At 39.4% G+C, this 19,770-nt stretch overlaps 1 protein-coding gene and 1 pseudogene across 5 annotated transcripts in view; one reads left to right on the top strand and one right to left on the bottom strand.

Moving 5' to 3' along the window:
- Positions 1–19,770, bottom strand: part of PJA1 (praja ring finger ubiquitin ligase 1) — a 1,335,831-nt gene that overhangs the window by 401,043 nt on the left and 915,018 nt on the right. The window lies entirely within an intron of this gene.
- On the top strand, positions 1,550–1,975 carry LOC126946195 (60S ribosomal protein L35a-like; annotated as a pseudogene). The gene has a single exon (XR_007722604.1). The product of XR_007722604.1 is annotated as a 60S ribosomal protein L35a-like (transcript).

Consider the following 19,770-nt stretch of genomic DNA (forward strand, 5'->3'; position numbering starts at 1 on the left):
TTTTTCCAGCCCTGGGCCTCAGTTTTCTCATCTATTAGGTCAGAATGACTGTGCACCTTGCCACGTCAGCTGACCAGCTTGGAAGAATAACTAACCTCCAAGAGTTCAGGCAGGTGGGATGGCTGATGTGGGGAAGCTGGAGTGGAGGGCACAGGGGTCGGGGTGGAGAGAGACTGAGTCTGGAGAGGTGATGTCACTTCCGCAGAGGGGTCTCCACTGATGCCCCTCTCCCACCTTGATCTGAAATCCCGCCCTACCACATGTATTAGTTGTGTGACCTTGGACAGGTCACTGAATCCTTCTGTGCCTCAGTAGAGTGGTGATTAGGACAATCGTACAAGTCACTCATAAATGAGGTTACCTTTGTGAAGCACCTAGCAGTGCCTGGACAGAACTCAGGTGAGAGAGAGGGAGGGTGGGAGCACTGTCACATGGAGAAAATGCCTGCAGGAGCCCTCAGGCACAGCTGCTGTCAGCCACCAGCCCCAGCCCCCCACCCCTGCCCTGCTATGAATAATGAACTGGTATCGATCCCCTACTCAGGAAATTCCCTGTGACCTGTGATAAAAATACACCCAGCCTGCAAGCCTGGAGCTCCAGACAGGTTTTCAACAGCCAGGGCTGAGCTTATCTGCACGGCCGCCACCCCACTCCCAGCCCTAAGATGTGGGGAAGCTGGAGTGGAGGGCACAGGGGTCAGTGGTGGAGAGACTGAGTCTAGAGAGATGAGTCTAGAGAGAGCTCAGTAGAACAGGGCATTAGAGACTGAGACCAGGTGGTGCCCACCATCTCCGCCATCCCATCTCCAGGGAGATGAGATTAAAAAGCGGGATAATCTGTGGTGGGAGCCTTCAGAGCCAGGCCCCAGGAGGGAGGACCTGGGTTTGAATCCTGCCTCTATCACTTCCTGCCAAGTGCCTCAGTTTCATCAGCTGTAAAATGAAGATAGTCATTCCTTCTTCATAGAGATAGTCCTAGATTCAAATGATTTAAGGTATGTATAAATGCCCAGCACAGTGTCTGGCCAATGGGAAGCACTCAATAAATGGCAGTTTAGGCCTTCCCAATTTTTCCTCCTGCTCCCTGTCCTTGCTGTAAAACTCAGAACTGTTTTGCAGGGGAATGAAACATTGAGTAACTTATTAAAAATAAGAGGCTTATTGATATATAACTCACAAACCATAAAATTCACTTCCTTAAAGTGCACAATTCAGTGGTTTTTTAAGTATATTCACAGAGTTGTGCAACCATCATGATTATCGAATTTTAGGACATTTTCATCTACCCTAAAAGAAACCTCTTGCCCATTAGCAGTCACTACCAATTCCCACCTCCCTCATCCCATGACCTTGACAACCATGGATCTACTTTTTATCTCTATGGATTTATCTTTTCTGAATATTTTATACTGGTGGAATCACATCACATGTGGCATTTTGTGTCTGACTTCTTTCAATTAGCTTAATGTTTTCAAGTTTCATCCATGTTGTGCCAGGTAATAGTTAGTACTCCATTCTTTTGTATGGCTAAGAAATACTCCATCAGCTCTTCCCGCCATTTTGGCTCCTGTGGAGGCCTGCTGGGAACGGGACTTCTAAAAGGAATTATGTCTGGAAGGCTGTGGTCCAAGGCCATTTTTGCCGGCTATAAGCGGGGTCTCCGGAACCAAAGGGAGCACACAGCTCTTCTTAAAATTGAAGGTATTTATGCCCGAGATGAAACAGAATTCCATTTGGGCAAGAGATGAGCTTATGTATACAAAGCAAAGAACAACACAGTGACTCCAGGCGGCAAACCAAATAAAATCAGAGTCATCTGGGGAAAGGTAACTCGGGCCCATGGAAACAGTGGCATGGTTCGTGCCAAATTCCGAAGCAATCTTCCTGCTAAGGCCATTGGACACAGAATCCGAGTGATGCTGTACCCCTCAAGGATTTAAACTAACGAAAAATCAATAAATAAACGTGGATTTGTGCTCTTGTAAAAAAAAAAAAAAAAAGAAATATTCCATCATATGGATAAACTATGTTTTGTGTATCCATTCATGGGTCGACAGATATTTAGGTTGTTTCCACTTTTTGGTTGTTGTGAATAATACTGCTATGAACCTTCATGTACAAGTTCTTCTGTAGACACATGTTTTCATTTATCTTGGAGATATATACATATATAACATTTTGAGGAACTGCCAAACCATTTTCTAAAGCAGCTGCATAATTTTACATCTCCACCATCAGTGTATGATGGTTCCAGTTTCTCCACATCCTTGCTAACACTTGTTATTATCTTTTTGATTATAGCCAACCAAGTGGGTATGAACTGATATGTCATTGTGGTTTTGATGTTGAGCATCTTCTCAGGTGTTGTTAGCCAGTTGTATATCTTCCTTGAGAAATATATTTTCAGATACTTTGCCAGTTTTTAAATTGGATTGCTTGTGTGTGTGTGTGTGTGTGTGTGTGTGTGCTTGTTTTATTTGTTTGTCTATTTAATCAGACAAAAATTCAAAAGGAGCAATAAGGATATTCAGTGACAAGTAATTCTCATTCCTCCTTTCCTCCAAATATCCATTCTCCCTCCTGGGAGACAGACACTTTTAGTAGTTTCTATTTATTTTTCCAGAGATATTTCACGCATTTACAAACATATAAATCTATTAAGATGTATATTAATAAATTATTTAAATTACTTCAGTAATGAAATTTGTTTTATAATTTCATATGCTAGATCATCATAGGCACAAAGGTTTTTAACAACAAGGCAACATTCCTTATTTCAGTTCTGTGTTATTACTTTAGATTTTACCTTTATGTAATGATATATCATTTATCATCTACCATATTTTTATCTTCATTGGATACTTCAAAAACATTAAGAGAAAATTTTTTCAGGCTGGATGTGGTGGCTCATGACTAATCCAAGCACTTTGGGAAGCCAAGGGGGTAGATCACTTGAGGTCAAGAGTTTGAGACCAGCCTGGCCAACACGGTAAAACCCCATCTCTACTAAAAATACAAAATTAGCTAGGCGTTGTGGCGCATGCCTGTAGTCCCAGCTACTCAGGAGACAGAGGCAGGAGAATTGCTTGACCCAAGGAGGCGGAGGTTGCTGTGAGCCGGAGATCGCACCACTGCATTCCAGCCTGGGGGACAGAGTGAGACTCTGTCTTTAAAAAAAAAAAAAAAAAAGAAGAAAGAAAGAAAGAAAATTTTTTCTTTAGAGACAGGGCCTCATTTTGTCACCCAGGCTGGAGGGCAGTGGTGCAATCATGGCTCATTGCAGCCTCAAACTCCTGGACTCAAGCGATCCTCTCACCTTAGCCTCCCAAGTAGCTGGGATTACAGGTGGGTGACACCACACCCGGCTAATTATTTTATTTTTTGTAGAGATGGGGGTCTCACTTTGTTGCCCAGCCTGGTATCAAGCTCCTTGTCTCAAGTGATCCTCCTGCCTCGACGTCTCAAAGTGCTGGAATTACAGGTGTGAACCACCACACCCAGCCTAAAAACATTTTAATATAGGAGGCTTAAAACATACCCAAAAGGAGAGAGACTAATACAACAGATCCCTAAGTACCCAACTAGTATGCACATTTTAAGCTATTAATAAACAATGCCAAGTTTTTACCTTACACAAGGTTTTTAGTTATTTATATTTCTATCTGCTACATATGAAATTTACACTATCTTTTGTTTATACAGAGTAATTGTACATATTTATGGGGGTACATGTGATATTTTGATACATGCATACAAAGCGTAATTTTCAAATCTGGGTAACTGGAATGTCCATCACCCCAAACATTTATCCTTTCCTTTTCTTGGGAACATTCCAAATCTTCTCTTCTAGCTATCTTGAAATATACAGTACATTGTTGTTAACTATAGTCACTCTACTGTGCAATTGAATGCTAGAACTTATTCCTTCTATCTAACAGTATTTTTGTACCTAGTGATATGGTTTGGCTCTGTGTCCCCACCCAAATCTCATGTCAAATTGTAATCCCCAGGTGATTGGATTATGGGGTTGGTTTCCCCCATGCTGTTCTTGCGATAGTGAGGGAATTCTCACACGATTTGATGATTTAAAGTGTGTGGCAATTTCCCCCTTACTCTCTCTCTCTTTCTTCTGCCTCCATGTAAGACGTGCCTTGCTTCCCCTTCACCTTCTGCCATGACTGTAAGTTTCCTGAGGCCTCCCTAGCCAAGGGGAACTGTGAGTCAGTTAAGCCTCTTTCCTTTATAAATTACCCAGTCTCAGGCAGCTCTTTATAGCAGTGTGAAAACAGACTAATACACCCAGTAACCAATCCTTCTTCATTCTCCCTTCCCTCTACCCTTCCCAGCCTCTTCTAACCACTATTTTATTCATTGCCTCCATGAGATCAACTTTTAAAGCTCCCACATGAATGAGAACATGCAATATTTGTCTTCCCATGCCTGACTTATTTTACTTTACATAATGACCTCCAGTTCCATAAATGTTGCTACAAATGACAGCATTTCATTATTTCATTTTTTTTTTATGGCTGAAGAGTATTTTATTGTGTATATGTGCCACATTTTCTTTATCCATTCATCTATTGAGTTCACTTACGTGGATTCTGTATTTTGGCTATTGTGAATAGTGCTGCAATAAACATGGGTAGGGGTCTCCTTGATATACTGATTTTCTTTCTTTTGGGGTATACACCTAGCAATGGGATTGCTGGATCATATGGTAGATCTATTTTTAGTTTTGAAAGGCACCTCCATACTTGTTTCCATGGTGGCTGTACTAATTTGCAGTCCCACCAGCAGTGTACTAGCATTCCATTTTCTCCACATCCTTGCCAGCATATATTATTTTTTGTCTTTTTGATAATGGCCATTTGAACTGCAGTGAGAGGATATTTAATTGTGGTTTTGATTAGCACTTCCCTGATGATTAGTGATATTGAACATCTTTCCTATACCTATTGGTCATTTGTATGTCCTCTTTTGAGAAATGTCTATTCAAATCATTTGCCTATTTTTTTTTTCTTTTGAGAGGGAGTCTTGCTCTGTTGCCCAGCTGGAGTACAGTGGCATCATCTCAGCTCACTGCAACCTCCGCCTCCCGGGTTCAAGTGATTGTCCTACCTCAGCCTCCCGAGTAGCTGGGACTACAGGTGCTTGCCACCACGGTCGACTAATTTTTGTGTGTTTAGTAGGGAGATGGGGTTTCGCCATGTTGGTCAGGCTGGTCTCGAACTCCTGACCTCAGGTGATCTCCCTGCTTCAGCCTCCCAAAGTACTGGGATTACAGGCATGAGCCACTGCACCCAGCCATTTGCCTATTTTTAAATTTGATTATTTGTTTATTTGCTGTTGAGTTGTTTGAGTTTCTTATATATTCTGGTTATTAATCTCTTGTCAAATAGATAATTTGCAAATATTTTCTCCCACTCTGTAGGTTGTCTCTTCACTCTGTTGATTGTTTCCTTTGCTGCGCAGAAGCTTTTTACCTTGAGGTAATCCCATTAGTCTATTTTTGCTTTTGTCACCTGTGCTTTTAAGGTCTTACCCCAAACATCTTTCCCCAGACCAATTTTGGGAAACATTTGCCCAATGTTTTCTTCTAGTACATTCGGAGTCTCTGTTCTTACATTTAAGTTTTTTATTTTTATTTTTATAATTTTTTTTTTTTGAGACGGAGTCTCGCTGTGTCTCCCAGGCTGGAGTGCAGTGGCGTGATCTCGGCTCACTGCAAGCTCCGCCTCCCAGGTTCACGCCATTCTCCCGCCTCAGCCTCCCAAGTAGCTGAGACTACAGGCGCCCGCCACCACGCTAGGCTAGTTTTTTTTTTTTTTTTTTTGTATTTTTAGTAGAGACGGGGTTTCACCATGTTAGCCAGGATAGTCTCGATCTCCTGACCTCGTGATCCACCCGCCTCGGCCTCCCAAAGTGCTGGGATTACAGGCTTGAGCCACCGCGCCCGGCCACATTTAAGTTTTTTAAACCATTTTGATTTTATTTGTTTTTATATGGTGAGAGATGGGTGTTTAGTTTCATCCTTCTGCATATGGATATCCAATTTTCTCAGCATTATTTATTAAGGAGACTGTCCTTTCCCCAATGAATGTTCTTGGCACTTTCGTGAAAAATGAGTTGGCTGTAAATGCGTGGGTTTATTTCTGGCTTTTATATGTAATATTTTGTTCCATTTGACTATGTATCTGTTTTTATGCCAGTACCATGCTGTATTGGTTATTATACCTTTGTAGTGTATTTTTATTTACATATATATAAATATAAATATATAAATATACATTTTGAGACAGGGTCTCACTCTGTCACCCAGGCTGGAGTGGAGTAGTGTGATCACAACTCACTGTAGCTTGGATCTTTGGGGCCCAACCAATCCTCCCACCTCAGCCTCCTAGGTAGCTGGAGCTACATACAGGCACACACCACCACACCTGGCTAATTTTTGTATTTTTTGTAGAGATGTGGTTTCACCATATAGCCTAGGCTGCTGTAGTCTATTTTAAAGTCAGGTAGTGTGATGCCTTCAGCTTTGTTCTTTTTGCTCAGGATTGTTTTCACTGTTCAAGGTATTTGTGGTTCCATATGAATTTTAGGATTTTTTTTTCTATTTCTTTGAAGAATTTCATTGGTATTTTGATAAGGATTGCATTGAATATGTAGATTTCTTTGGGTGGTATGGACATTTCAATAATATTAATTATTTCAATTTGTGAACATTGCATGCCTTTCCATTTTTCATGCCCTTCTTCAATTTTTTTCATCAGTGTTTTATAGTTTTTATTGTAGAGCTCTTTCACTTATTTGGTTAAATGTATTCTTATTTTTTTGTAACTATTATAAATGGGATGGCTTTCTTGATTTCTTTTTCAGATTGTTCACTGTTGGCATATAAAAATGCTACTGACTTTTGTATGTTGATTTTTTTTTTTTGTCCTGCAACTTAACTGAATTTATCAGTACTAACAGTCTTTTGGAAGAGTCTCTAGATTTTTCTAAATGTAAGATCATATCGTCTGCAATTTGGCTTATTTGTTTCCAATTTGAATGCCCTTTATTTCTTTTTCTTGCCTGGCTAAGATTTTCAGTACTACATTAAATAAAATTGGTGAAAGTGGGCACCCTGGTGTTGTTCCAGATACTAGAGGAAAGGCTTTCACATTTTCTCCATTTAATATGATGTTAACTGCGGGTTTATCACATATGGACTTTATTTCTTTTCTTTTCTTTTCTTTTTTCTTTTCTTTTCTTTTTTTTTTTTTTTGAGACAGAATGTCACTCTCTCGTCCAGGCTGGAGTCCAGTGTTGCAATCTTGGCTCACTGCAACCTCTGCCTCCCAGGCTCAAGCGATTCTCCCGCCTCAGCCTCCTGAGTAGCTGGGATTACAGGCACCTGCCACCACACCTGGCTAATTTTTGTATTTTTAGTAGAGACAGGGTTTCACCATATTGGTCAGGCTAGTCTCGAACTCCCGACCTCAGGTGATCCACCCACCTTGGCCTCCCAAAGTGCTGGGATTACAGTTGTGAGCCACCGCGCCCAGCCTATGGACTTTATTTCTTTAAGGTGTGTTTCTTCTATATCAGTTTGTTGAGAGTTTTTATCATGAAAGGGTGTTGAATTTTATCAAATGCTTTTTCTGCATTTTTTGAGATAATCATATGGTATTTGTTCTTTATTTTGTTGATGTGGCCTATCACACTTATTAGTTTGCATATGTTGAATCATTCTTGCATCCCTGGGATAAATCCCACTTGATCATGGTGTATTATCTTTTTGATGTGTTGTTGAATTTGATGTGCTGGTATTTTGTTGAGAAATTTTACATTTATATTCATTAAGGATATTGGCCTGTAGTTTTTGTTGTTGTTGTTTTTCCTCGTCTGGTTTTGGTATCAGAGTAATGCTGGCCTCATAGAATAAGTTAAAAAGAATTATTTCCTCTTCAACTTTTTTTTATACTTTGAGAATTAGGGCTAGTGTTTGGTAGAATTTAGCAATAAAGTCATCCAGTCCTGGGCTTTTCTTTGTTGAGAGATATTTTATTACTGATTTAGTCTTGCTACTTGTTTCTGGTTTGTTCAGGTTTTCTCTTTCATCCTCATTCAATCTTGGTGGGTTATTATATGTGTCCAGGAATCTATCCATTTCCTCTAGGCTTTACAATTTGTTGGAATATAGTTGTTCATAATAGTCTCTAGTGATCCTTTATATTTCTGTTTTATCAGTTGTAATGTCTCCTCCTTCATTTCTGATTTTATTTGTTTGGGTTTTCTCTCTTTTTTCCTTAGTCTAGCTAAGAGTTTGTCAAATCCTTTAAGAAAACCAACTTTTCATTTCATTGATATCTTGTATTTTTTAGTCTCTGTTTCATTTAGTTCTGCTCTGAATTATTTCTTTTCTTTCTTTCTTTTCTCTCTTTCCTTTATCAAATGCTTTTTCTGCATTTTTTGAGTTGTTTTTTTTTTTTTTTTTTTTTTTTGAGATGAAGTCTCTCTCTGTCACCTAGGCTAGAGTGGAATGGCGCAATCTTAGCTGACTGCAACCTCTGCCTCCAGGGTTTAAGCGATTCTCCTCAGTAGCTGGGATTATAGGCGCATGCCATCACGCCTGCCTAATTTTTTGTATCTTTAGTAGAGATGAGGTTTCTCCATGTTGGTCAGGCTGGTCTTGAACTCCTGACCTCGTGATCCGCCCGCCTCAGCCTCTCAAAGTGCTGGGATTACAGGCGTGAGCCACCACTCCTGGTGGTATTTGTTCTTTATTCTGTTGATGTGGCCTATCACATTTATTGATTTGCATATGCTGAATCATTCTTGCATCCCTGGGAGCACCAGGTTGGCCATTCCACAGGCCCCTGGGTAACATGTGGGCACCAGCAGTGTCTACAGTGGGGTAGGTGGGCAAATCCCCAGGCCCGCAGGTGAGGTGGATGGGCGCCAGCAGTGTCTGTAGTAGGGTGAGTGGGCCAGTCACTGGGCCCCTGGGCTGGGCAAATGGATGCAAGGTGGCCCAGCTTTTGGAAGTGGGATGTGGTTGCTGTCAGTGGCAGCAGCCCCGAGCAGACTGCTGTCAGGCTCTTGGATTGTTTTTTGTTTTTGAATTGTAAGAGTTCTTCATATATTTTGAATACAAGTCCTTTATCAGGTGTATGATTAGCAAATATCTTCTTCCGTCTTGTGATGTGTATTTGTCTCTTCATTTCTTGATGGTGTCTGTGTTAGGCCATTCTTGCATTGCTCTAAATGAATACCTGAGCCTGGGTAATTTATAAAGAAAAGCGATTTAATTGGCTCATAGTTCTGCAGGCTGTACAAGCATAGCATCAGCATCCTGTTTGGCTTCTGACAAGGGCTCAGGGAGCTTTTACTGTTGGCAGAAGGTGAAGCAGGAGCAGGCACATCACATGGCAAGAGCAGGAGGGGTGGGGGAGGTGACGCACAGTTTTAGACAACCAGATATCACAAGAACTCACTCACTATTATGAGGACAGCACCCAGTCATGAAGGATTTGCCCCCATGACTCAAACATCTCCCACCGTCTCCATCTCCAACACTGGGGATTTCATTTCAATATGAGATTGGTGGGGACAAATATCCAAACTACATCAATGTCCTTTGAAACACAAAAGTTTTTAATCCTGATGAGATCAAATTTATCTTTTTTTGGTCACTTGCATTTTTTTTTTTTTTCCCCGAGATGGAGTCTCACTCTGTCGCCCAGGGTAGAGTGCAGTGGCACAATCTCAGCTCACTGCAACCTCCGTCTCCCGGGTTCAAGCGATTCTCCTGTCTCAGCCATCCAAGTAGCTGGGACTACAGGCACCTGTCACCATGCCTGTCTAATTTTTGTATTTTTAGTAGAGACAGGGTTTCACCATATTGGTCAGGCTGGTCTCGAATTCCTGACCTTGTGATCCGCCTGCCTTGGTCTCCCAAAGTGCTGGGATTACAGGCGTGAGCCACTGTGCCCGGCCATCACTTGCATTTTTTTATTGTGCCTAAGAAACCATAGGAGCCTAATCCAAAGTCATTATTTTCTTCTAAGACCTTTATGGTTTTAGCTCTTACATTTAGGTCTCCAGTACATTTTGAGTTAATTTATGAATTGGTATGAGATAGCAGTCAAACTTCATTCTTTTGAATGTGGACATACAATTTTCCCAGCACCACTTGTTGAAAAGGCTATTCTTATCCCACTGAATTGTCTTGACACTCTTGTTGAAAATCAATTGACCATATATGCAATGGTTTATTCCTGTATTCTAAATTATGTTCCATTGTTTTCAACGTCTACCCTTATGCCAGTACTATAGTGTCTTGATTACTGTAGCTTTGTAGTAAATTTGAAATTGGGAAGAGTGAGTACAGTGAGTGTTCCAGCTTTGTTCTTCTCATTTAAGAGTGTGTCGACTCTTCTAGATTCCTTTCAATTCAGTATGAATTTTCGAATAAGTGTATCCATTTCTGCAAAAACAACAACAACAACAAAAAACTAGCCAGGTTGTAAAATAGGGATTGGATTTAATCTATGGATCATTTGGTGGCCTCTTGCCCTCTTATCAATATTAAGCTTTCTGATACATTAACATGGGTTTTTAAAAAATTTCTTTAGGTCTTCTTTAATTTCTTTCAGTGATATTTTATAGTTTTCAATGTACAAGTTTTGCACTTCTTTCATTAAATTAATTCCTATTTATTTATTTATTTGAGACGGAGATTCATTCTTGTTGCCCAGGCTGGAGTGCAATGATGCGGTCTTGGCTCACTGCAACCTCCACCTCCCAGGTTCAATTGATTCTCCTGCCTCAGCCTCCTGAGTACCTTGGATTACAGGCTTGCTGAATTTTTTTTATTAGTTCTGTGTTGTGTGTGTATGCATTTCTTGGAATTTTCTATATACAAGGTAATGCTATCTGTGAGTAGAGAACATTTTTACCTCTTTCATTCCAACCTGGATGTTTTAAAATATATTTTTCTTGCCTAATTTCCCTGGCTAGAATCTGCAGCACAATGTTTAATAGAAATAGTGAAAGGAGAAATCTTTGTTTTATGCTTGATCTTGGTGGGAATGCTGTGGGTGTTTTGTAGATTCCCTTCATCCAGTATAAGAAAATTCCCTTCTATTCCTAGTTTGTGTAGTGTTTTATTATGAAAGCTTATTGCATTATGCCAAGTGCTGTTTCTTTTTCCATTGAGATGAATACATTTTGTCTTTTATGATATTAATATAGTGTACATTGATTGACCTTTGAATGTTAAGACAACCTTGAGTTCCTGGGAAAAATCCTACTTGGTCATTATGCGTAATCCTTTTTATAAGCTGCTAGGTTTGCATTACTAGTATTTTGTTGAGCATTTTATAGTCTATATTTATTCGTCTGTGTTTTTTTTTTTTTTGAACTTGTGACAATTTTGGTTTTAATATCAAGGTAATACTGGCCTTATGGTATGAGTTGGCAAATGTTCCCTACTCTCATATTTTGGAAGATATTGTGATCAAGGTAATACTGGCCTTATGGTATGAGTTGGCAAATATTCCCTACTCTCATATTTTGGAAGATATTGTGAAGATTTCTTATTAATTTTTCTTTAAACGTTTGGTAGAATTCACCAGTGAAGTCATCTGAGCCTGGGCTTGTCTTTGTGGAATTTAAAAAATTATTAGTTCAATCTCTTTATTTTTTACAGTCTATTCAAAATTTCTATTTCTTCTCACATCAGTTTCAGTCATTTTGTCTTTTTATAAATTTGTCCACTTCATCTGGATTGTCTAATTTATCAGCATGCAGTTGTTCATAGCATTCCCCTATAGTCCTTTTTATTTCTGAAAGGATGGTATTCAAATCCCTGCTTTCGTTTCCCATTTTAGTAATTTGAGTTCTCTCTTTTTCTCTTGGCCAGCCTAGCTAATGGTTTGTCAATTCTATTGATATGTTTGAAGAACTATTTGTTTTAATTCTTTGTATTGCTTTTCTATACTTTATTTGATTAATTTCTGCTTTAACCTCTGTTATTTACCTCTTTCTCCTTGCTTTGGATTTAGTTTGCTTTTCCTTTTCTAGTTTCTTTAGGTAGAAGGATGGGGTATTGTTTGAAATATTTGTTCTTTTCTAATACAGGCATTTAGCTATAAACATTCCTCTGACTATTGCTTTAGCTGCATCACATAATTTATTATGTGTTATATTTCTATTTTCATTCATCTCAAAGTGTTTAATTATTTAGGAATGTGTTATTTAATTTCCATAGATTTGTGAATTTCCCAAATTTTCTTGTTTTATTGACTTTCAATTTATTTCCATTTTGAGTGAATATGTCTTATATTATTTCAATCATTTTAAATTTACCAAGGCTGGCCGGGCGTGGTGGCTCACACCTGTAATCCTAGCACTTTGGGAGGCTAAGGCTGGCAGATCACCTGAGGTCAGGATTTCCAGACCAGTCTGGCCAACATGGCGAAACCCTGTCTCTATTAAAAATACAAAAATTAACCAAGCATGGTGGTGCACACCTGTAGTCCTAGCTACTCAGGAGGCTGAGGCAGGAGAATCACTTGAACCCAGGAGATGGAGGTTGCAGTGAGCCGAGATCGCGCTACTCCACTCCAGCCTAGGTGACAGAGTGAGACTTCATCTCAAAAAAATAAAAATAAAAATAAATTTACTGAGTCTCATTTTATGACCTAACATATGATCTATTCTACAGAATGCTCCATGTGCACTTGAGAGGAGTGTGTTGAGAAGAAGCTGTTGTTGGGTGGAGTGTTCTAAATTATGTCTGTTAGTTCAGTTGATAGTGTTGTCCAAATCTTCTATATCTTTGTTGATATATCTGTCTAGTTGTTCTATCAAGTATCCAAAGTGGCATATTAAAGTCTCCAACAATTATTGTTGAATTGTTTATTTCTTCCCTCAGGTCTGTCCAGTGTTTCCTTCATGTAATTTGGGTTCTTTTGTTAGGTACATAAAGATTTATACTTTTTATATCTTCCTGGTTTGTTGATTCTTTGTATCATAAAACATCATTCTTTTAATCTAGAAATAATTTTTGTCATTTTTAAAAACTTTTCTTTTAGATTCAGGGGTACATGTGCAGGTTTTTCATATAGGTAAACTTGTGTCACGCAGGTGTGTTGTAGAGATTATTGTGTCACCCAGGTATTAAGCCTAGTACCCAAGAGTTACTTTTTCTGATCCTCTCCCTTCTCCCACCCCCAACCCTCAAGTAGGCCCCAGTGCCTGTTGTTCCCCTCTTTGCATTATCTAATGATAAATGTTCTTATCATTTAGCTCCCACTTATAAGTGCGAACATTTGGTATTTGGTTTTCTGTTCCTGCATTAGTTTGCTAAGGATAATGGCCTCCAGCTCCATCCATGTTCCCACAAAAGACATGATCTCATTCTTTTCATGGCTATGTAGTATTCCATGGTGTATATGTACAACATTTTCTTTATTCAATCTGTCATTGATGGGCATTTAGGTTGGTTCCATGTCTTTGCTAAGAAATAATTTTGTCTTAAAATCTATTTTGTCAATAATAGTATAGCCAGTCCAGCCCTCTCTTGGTTATTGTTTGCATGATATTTTTTCCTTCCTTTTATGCTCAACTGATTTGTTCCTTTAAATCTAATGATGTCTCTTGTAGACAAAGTATAGTTGCTCATGGATTTTTGTTTTTGTTTTTTTTTTTTTTTGCTTGTTTTTGTTTTTTGTTTTGTTTTGTTTTGTTGTTATTGAGACGGAGTCTTGCTCTGTCACCCAAGCTGGAGTGTAGTGGCACAATCTCGGCCCACTGCAACCTTGTCTCCCGGGTTCAAAGGATTCTCCTGCCTCAGCCTCCCGAGTAGCTGGGATTACAGGCTCCCACCACCGTACCCAACTCATTTTTGTATTTTTAGTAGAGATAGGGTTTCGTCATGTTGGCCAGAGTGGTATAGAACTCCTGACCTCAGATGATCGGCCTGCCTCGGCCTCCCAAAGTGCTGGGATTACAGGTGTGAGCCACCACATCCTGCCATCATGTTGTTTTTATCCATTCTGCTAATCCCTGCCTTTTGATTGGGGTGTTTAATTCATTGATATTTAAAGCAATTACTAGTAAGGTTGAAATTATACCTGCCATTTTGTTATTTGTTCTCTATGTGTCTCATCTCTTTTTTGTTCCTCTATTCCTCCATTACTGCCTACTTCTATGTTAATTAGATGTTTTGTAGTGTACCATTTTAATTCTCTTATTTCTTTTACTACGTATCTTTTGAGCTATTTTCTTAGTAGTCACCCTGGGGATTACAATTAAGATCTTAATGTAAAACAATCTACTTTGGATTTGTACTAAATATCAATAGTCTACAATAAACTTGCTCCCATATATCTGCATTCCCTCCCCTTCCTTTGTACTGTTATTGTCATACAAATTTCATCTTTTTACATTATAAGCTTATCAACAGTTTTGTTATTATTGCTTTACGCCAATGTCTTTTAAGTCAGATAGAAGAAGAAAAGCGTCACAAACAAAAACGCATTTATACTTTTATATACCTGTGTAGTACCTTTACCATGCTCTATTTCTGTGGATTTAAGTTATCATCTAGAGTCCTTTCATTTCAGCCCAAAGAACCTCCTTAGTGTTTCTTGTCTTGCAGGCCTGCTAACAATAAAATCTCTATTTATCTTAAAAAATATCTTGAAGTGCCTTAATTTCTTCTCCATTTTTGAAGAATAATTTTACTGGACATAGAAATCTTAATTGACAATATTTTTCTTTCAGCACTTTGAATATGCCATCCCTCTACCTTGTGGCCTCCGTAATTTCTAATAAAAAGTTAGCTATTGGCCGGGCGCGGTGGCTCAAGCCTGTAATCCCAGCACTTTGGGAGGCCGAGGCGGGTGGATCACGAGGTCAGGAGATCAAGACCATCCTGGCTAACATGGTGAAACCCCGTCTCTACTAAAAATACAAAAAACTAGCCGGGCGTGGTGGCGGGCGCCTGTAGTCCCAGCTACTCGGAGGCTGAGGCAGGAGAATGGCGTGAACCTGGGAGGCGGAGCTTGCAGTGAGCCGAGATCGCGCCACTGCACTCCAGCCTGGGTGACACAGCGCGAGACTCCGTCTCAAAAAAAAAAAAAAAAAAAAAAAAAAAAAAAAGTTAGCTATTAATCTTATTGCTGACGCTTGTATGTGATGAATCATTTTTCTCTTACTGCTTTCAAGCTTTTCTCTTTGTCTGTGACTTTTATCAATTGACCATGATGTGTCTATGTGTGGATCATATGGCATTAATCCTAGTTGGAGTTCGTTCAGCTTCTCAATATGTAAATTCATGTTTTTCATCAAATTAGGGACTTTGGGCCAGTTGTTTTCTCCAGATATTCTTTCTGCCCCTTTATCTTTCTTTTCTCCCTCTGAAACTCTCATTATGCATGTGTTGGTACATTTGATGTTGTCCCACATGTCTCTGAAGCTCTGTTCGTTTTTCTTCATTTTTTTTCTTTTTATTCTTCAGACTTGAAAATATCAGTTCAAGTTCAGATTTGCTGATTTTTTCTTCTGCCAGCTCAAATCTGCTGTTGAGCCCCTCTAGTGAATTTTTAAATTACATTTACTGTACTTTTTTGTTTATTTGTTTGAGTTGGAGTCTTGCTCTGTTGTCCAGACTGGAGTGCAATGGTATGATCTTGGCTCACTGCAACCTCCACCTCCCAGGTTCAAGCGATTCTTCTGCCTCAGCCTCTCACGTACTGGGATTACAGACACCCACCACCACCCCCGGCTAATTTTTGCATTTTTGTAGAGACAGTGTTTCACCATGTTGGCCGGGTTGGTCTTAAACTCCTGACCTTAAGTGTTCCGCCCACCTTGACCTCTCAAAGTGTTGGGATTACAGGCATGAGCCATCACGCCCGGCCTACTGTACTTCTTAACTCCAAAATTTCTATTTGCTTTGTGTGTCCGTGCGTGTGTATATGAAAATATATATAACATTAAATTTACCATTTTAACCATTTATATATATTTTTTATATTTTGTTTGTTTATTTTTGAGACAGGGTCTCACTCTGCTGCCCAGGCTGGAGTGCAGTGGCACATTGTGATCATGGCTCACTGCAGCCTTGAACTTCTAGGCTCAAGGGATCCTCCTCCCTCAGCCTCCCAAGTCGCTGGGACTACAGGTGCATGCCACTATGCCCAGCTAATATTTTTGTACTTTTTGGTAGAGAAGAGAGCTTCCTATGTTGCCCAGGCTGGTCTTGAACTCCTGACCTCAAGCAGTCCTCCCTCCTCGGCCTCCCAAAGTGCTGGAATTACAGGTGTTAGCCACCATGTCCAGCCCATTTTAACTATTTTTCATTGTACAGTTGTACCTTAGTACCTGCAAAGTATTGGTTCCAGGACCCTCCCCCATGGATACTGAAATCCATGGATACTCAAGTCCCTTATATGAAACGGCATAGTAGTTGTATACAACCTACACACATCTTCCTGTAGACTTTAAATCATCTGTATATTGCTTATAACATCTAATACAATATAAATATTATATAAAAAAGTTATACTGTATTATTTTCATTCATATTATTTTTATCATTGTATTATTATTTTTATTGCTTCTTTCCAAATATTTTTGGATTGAGTTCTAAATCAAAATATTCCAAATCAATGTTTTTTCCAAATATTTTAGATTTGGTTGAATCAACAGATGCAGAACCTGTGGATACAAGGGGCCAACTGTACATATCATGGAATCAAGTGCATTCGCATTGTTGTGCAATCGTTACCATAATTCATCTCCGGTACCCTTTCATTTTCTAAAACTAAAACTCTATACCTTTTAAACAATAACTTCCAAGTCTCTCCTCCCTTCAGCCTCTAGCAATCATCATTCTAATATTTTGTCTCTATAAATTTGAGACTACTCTAAGTACTCTAGCTAGGTATAAGGGGGATCATACAATATTTATTATTTTATATATGGCTTATTTTTCACTTGGCATAATGTTTTCAAATTTCATCCATACTATAGAGTATGTCAGAACTTTCTTCCTTCTTAAGGCTGTGTAATATTCCACTGTATGTCTATACAACATTTTGTTTATTGATTCAGCCCATACATTTGGGTTGTTTCCACCTTTTGGCTATCATGAATGATGCTACTATGAGTATGAGTGTACAACTATTTGTTCAACTTCCTGCTTTCAATTCTTTGGGGTATATACTCAAAAGTGGAATTGCTTGATCATTTGGTAATTCTATGTTTATTTATTTTTTGTCATACTGTGCTTCACAGCAGCTGTACCATTTTATATTCCCACTAGTGGTGCACAAGGATTCCAATTTCTCCTTATCCTGGTCAACATCTGTTGTTTTCTGTTTTTGTTTTTATAAAGCCATCGTAATGGGTATGAAGTAGCAGTATCTCATTGAGTATCCTTTTATGTGCCTATTAGCCATTTGTATGTCTTCTTTGGAGAAATGTCTATTCGAGTCCTTTGCTCATTTATATTTTTTTGTTTTGTTTTGTATTGTTTTGTTTTGTTTGAGATGGAGTTATACTCTGTTGCCCAGGCTGGAGTGCAGTGATGTGATCTCTGCTCACTGCATCCTCTGCCTCCCGGATTCAAGCAATTCTCCTGCCTCAGCCTTCCAAGTAGCTGGGACTACAGGTACATGCCACCACACCCAGTTAATTTTTCTATTTTTAGTGGAGATTAGGTTTCACCATATTGGCCAGGCTGGTCTCAAACTCCTGACCTGAAGTGATCTGCCTGCCTTGGCCTCCCGAAGAGGTGGGATTGTAGGCGTGAGCCACCACACCTGGTCCTTTGCTCATCTTTGTTTTTTTGTTGTTGTTGTTGAGACAGTGTCTTGCTCTGTCGCCCAGGCTGGAGTGCAGTGATGCAATTTTGGCTCACTGCAACCTCTGCCTCGCAGGTTCAAGCAATTCTCCTGTCTCAGTCTCCCAAGAAGGTGGGACTACAGGCACGCACCACCACACCCAGCTAATTTTTGTATTTTTAGTAAAGATGGGGTTTCGCTATGTTGGCCAGGCTGGTCTCAAACTCCTGACCTCAAGTGATCCGCCCGCCTCAGCCTCCCAAAGTGCTGGGATTACAGGCGTCAGCCACCGTGCCCGGCCCTTTGCTCATTTTTCAATTGGGTTGGTTGTTGTTGTTGTTGTTGTTGTTGAGTTTTAGGAGTTACTTATATATTCTGGATAGTAATTCAGAAAAAATATGTGACTTATAAATATTTTCTCACATTCCATAGAGTCACAAAATATTTTTTCCCATTCCTTTTTACTGAGTCAATAGTGTCCTTTAATGCAGAAAATTTCTAATTTTGGTGAAGTCCAGTTTGTCTTTTTTTGTTTTGTTTTGCTGGTGCGCTTTTGGTGTCATATCCAATAAGTTATTTTTAAATCCAATGCATTGAAGATTCTCCCCTCTCCACACATTCTCTTACATGAATTTTATAGTTTTAGCTCTTATGTTTAGGCCTTTGATTCATTTTGAGTTAATTTTTGTATATGGTGTTAGATAATGATCTAACTTTATTCTTTTGCATGTGGATATTTAGTTTTCTCAGAACCATTTCTTGAAAATACTATACTTTCCCCCATTGAATGGTTTCAGCACTCTTGTAAAAAATCATTTGACCATATGTGTGAAGATTTACTTCTGAGCTCTATTCCATTGGTCTGTATGTCTGTCTTTATGCCAGTCTGTACTTCATGGTTTCGATTACTGTAGATTTGTAGTAAGTTTTGATACCAAAAAATGTGAATTCTCCATCTTTTTTCTTCTTTTTCAATAATGTTTTGGCTATTCAGGTCTCCTGAGATTCCATATGAATTTGAGGATGAGTTTTTCCGTTACTGGAAAAAAAAAAACTAATGGAATTTCTATAGGGATTGCATTAAATCTGTGGATCTCTTTGGGTAGTACTATCATCTCAGTCTTCCAATCCATGACCACAGATACCCTTCAGTTTTCTATGTCTTCTTTAAATTCCTTCAGCAACTTTTTTTTTTTCTTTTTGTGAGACTCCATCCAGACTGGAGTGCAGTGGCATGATCACAACTCACTGCAGCCTTGATATCCCAGGCTCAAGCAAACCTCCCACCTCAGCCTCCTGAGTAGTTGGGACAAGAGGTGTGCACCACCACGTCCGACTTTTTAAAAAAAATTTTAGTAGAGATGCAGTCTTACTATATTGCCCAGGCTGATAAACTCCTGAGCTCAAGCAACCCTACCCACCTTGGCCTCCCAAAGTTCTGAGATTGCGGGCATGAACCACTGTGCCTAGCCCTTCAGCAACATTTTTTTTTTTTTTTTTTGAGATAAGGGCTTGCTCTGACACCCAGGCTGGAGTGCAGTGGCGTGATCACAGCTCACTGCAGCCTCGACCTCCTCAGCTTGAGGCTTAAGCATTCCCCCAACCTCAGTTCCTTGAGTAGCCGGGACCACAGGCGCACGCCACCATGCCCAGCTAATTTTAAATTTTCTTTTTTCAGAGACAGGGTCTCACTATGTTGCTCAGAGTGGTCTTGATCTGCTAGCCTCAAGCAATTCTCCCACTTTGGCCTCCCAAAGTGCTGGGATTACAGGCATGAGCCACTGTACCTGGCCAACATTTTATAGTTTTCAGTGTACCATCATTTTGCTTCCTTGGTTAAGTTTATTCCTAAGTATTTTACTCTTCTTCATGCTATTGTCAGTGTAATTGTTCTCTTAATTTTATTTTCAGATTGTTCAATGTTAATG

Source organism: Macaca thibetana, chromosome X, assembly GCF_024542745.1.
Source record: "Macaca thibetana thibetana isolate TM-01 chromosome X, ASM2454274v1, whole genome shotgun sequence".
Lineage (NCBI taxonomy): Eukaryota > Metazoa > Chordata > Mammalia > Primates > Cercopithecidae > Macaca > Macaca thibetana.